Consider the following 3,036-nt stretch of genomic DNA (forward strand, 5'->3'; position numbering starts at 1 on the left):
ACCGCCACGCATGGGCAGTCTGTACTGTCTTCATCTGGACTTTGGCTGCCTGCACTCTTCCAGCTGTTTGGGTTTAGGCCAGTCCCCAAAACCTTCATAGCTTTCAAGCTGGAGAGTGCCCTGCCCCCCCCCCCCCAAGTCATTTCAAGACAGCTGCTTGAACTGGCCTCGGTCAGTTCCCATTTGGACTGGCTGCCTGAAGTGGGCCTGGGCTTCCCCAGCAAGCAAGCCTCCCGGGTGTCCCCGGTTGGTGGAACCCAGGGTAGACCTCCTGGCCCACCCCTGACAAGGTGGTTGAGGAACTTCAAGTTCTGCATGTATGGGGGATATTTTCCATGTGGTAGTTAGAGGTTTCAAGTACATATATGCCTTGTCTCCAAGAACCCCTTCAGAGACCCAGCCTCTCCTTGTGCCCTTGTGGGTCCCTTGTACCCTGAACTGCCCTGCACTAGTGTGCAGTTTGTCCCCTTCAGTCAGGCTTGCATAGTGGAGCCGGTCCCATGTGACCTGCATAGGCCAGTGTGGAGGGATCCCAGCCCTGAAAATTACTGTGAGGCAAAAGCTGCACATTAGTGACAGTCACTCCTTATCTGGACCCGCTGCCTGAAGAGGTTCTGGATTTTTCCAGCAACCGATTCTCCCAGGCTTCTCTTATTAGGTGGTACCTGGGCCAGTCGCCTGGCTCCACCCTGACAAGGCAAGCCAGTAACCTCCAGTCCTGCCTCCAGAGGGAATGTGTACATTTGTGTAGACCAGTGCTTGAAAAGAGGCAGACGCCTCATGTCTCCAAGATCCCCATCCTGTGACCCAGCTTCTAAAGACTAGTGACCTGGTTTGGGTTTTTGGTTTCCCTGAACTATGTTGCAAACATACGTGTAGTTCACACCCAATCAGCCGGCCCGAGTTCAGCTTGGGCCTCCCAGGTTTGTAGAGTTGGGGCCTGGCCCTGACAACCTACACAGGCTCTAGCACCCAGGGGACCCACACCCCCAAATCACCCTGAGGCAGCAGCTACACATTAACAACAGTGAGTCCCCATTTGGACTTGCCTGATAGGGTCCTAGGCTTTTCAGCTACCATGGCGTCCACATAGGCTTTATTAGAGGGTTTCTCACCCAGTCTGCCTGGCCACACCCTTGCCAAGCAATCCTGTGTTCTTGAGCTCTGCCAGCATGGAATATGGGTATTTGTGTAGGTTAGGTCTTGGAACTGGGCATATGCCTTGGTCTCCCAAGGTCCTGTTCCTGTGACTTACTTGATCATTCCTGTCCCTTGCTCTGGCTTTCCTAATCCAAGTCCCTGGCTACCCTGAACTGTTGTGCATGTGCGTTATGCTTCCTTTTACCAGATCGTGGGGTTCCTGTGCTGGGCCTCAACTCCCTACATAGCCTATAGGGTGGAGGGATCCCCTTCCCCAAATATCTCTACGAGGATGCCGACAGCGTATTCCTGCCTGATGGAGTCCCGGGATTTGCCCACAACCAGCACTCCCACGTGTTTCTTGTTAGAGTACTTAGTCTCTCCTTCCCGCCCCCTGCCCCCTGCAAGACAGAATTGCCTTGATCTGTTCCTTCAGGGAGAATATTCCCCAGTTACTGGGCTTGCGATTAGGTGTATGTCTTGTCCCCTAAGAGCTGTTCCTTTGAACTGGCCTCTCCAGACTTAGACTCTGTCCCAGATCTCTGAGTACCCTGAAGTGCCCTTGCAGGTGCTGTGCATTCTGTCCCTCTTTAGATACAGTAGGCAGTGTGGACCCTCCCGGGCCTGTGTAACTAGGGCTCAGACCCAACCACCCACATTGAATCTAATGTTGAGGGAGCTCACACCTGGAAGATTCTGAGGCAGCGCCTCACATCTGGTCCCATTAGGGTCCCATTAGGTCCCATGTGGACTTGCTGCCTTCCACGAACCAGGGCTCCCAGGTGTCTCTCATTGCAGTTCTCCCTCACCCCGGGCCCCACCGACTGAGGTTTTAAGTGCCAAGATATGTGTGTTCAGAGTGATGAGGTCCTTTGTGTAGGTGCAGGCTTGGACACTGGGAGAGGCCTGTTCTCCCACAAGAATCCATGACAGTGACAAAGACTATTAGGTTTACTTGTTTATACCCTCCATATACTCAGATTATACCATGGAAACAGATTGAGGCTAGAATCCCCCTTTCTTTCCTGCCCCAAACATGTCACTAATTTAAAACACTCTTGTCAAACTCTTCTCAAAAAGCATTAAAAATTGTGTGCCAGGTCCTTTTCCAGGAGCATAGGGAATGTATCCTCATCAAAGTTGTAATTCCAGTATTATAAAGCAAATGAGAACATAGAATTGAATTCCTCAGTCGGCCTCAAGAAGTGAGGAAGGTACCCAACAGAGGAGGTGATGTTTCTAGGACTCCCAATGAAGATATGTTTTCATGGGGAAGGCATTGCTGATGGAGTGACCAGTAAATATAAAGGCGGGGGGGGGGGCTGCGAGATAGAATGAAGCAGACTGGTGAACGGAATGCAGATTGCGAGAGGCATAGGGGTGTGATGGGAGAGAGAGGGGAAAGCAAGGCTAAAGATGTAGGTGGAAACCAGACAGCCCCAAGCTCTAGGTGTCTCTGTAGTGTTGTGACTGCTTTCCTGGACTGAATGAGGAAGCCTTGAAAAGATTTCAACGGGAGGATGACAATCACATTTGCATTTTGGAAAGGAGGCTCTGTAGCAGCATGAAGGCTGGATTGGGGGGCTGATGAAACTTGCTTCGGGGACACTTGTAAGGACACTGAGCCACTAGACTCCTGTGCTCTAGTCAACAGAGGGTATATTCCAATGTGTCTCCTATCAGAGACTTTGCCCTTTTTTCTGTTTTTGTTTAAAATAAATATATGATTGTTCTATTAACCTTATTCTCCTAGAGCTGATTAATGTTACCACTGTTTCCTTTGATGCTTTACAGGGCTTAGTATAGCACTTGGCCTTAGTGAGCATGACATAAATGCTAATACTTAAGCCAGAAATTAATGAAACAAGAGGTTGGCTGATGAAAATCAGAAACTGG

The sequence above is a fragment of the Lynx canadensis genome, chromosome F1, assembly GCF_007474595.2.
Source record: "Lynx canadensis isolate LIC74 chromosome F1, mLynCan4.pri.v2, whole genome shotgun sequence".
Taxonomy (NCBI): Eukaryota; Metazoa; Chordata; class Mammalia; order Carnivora; family Felidae; genus Lynx; species Lynx canadensis.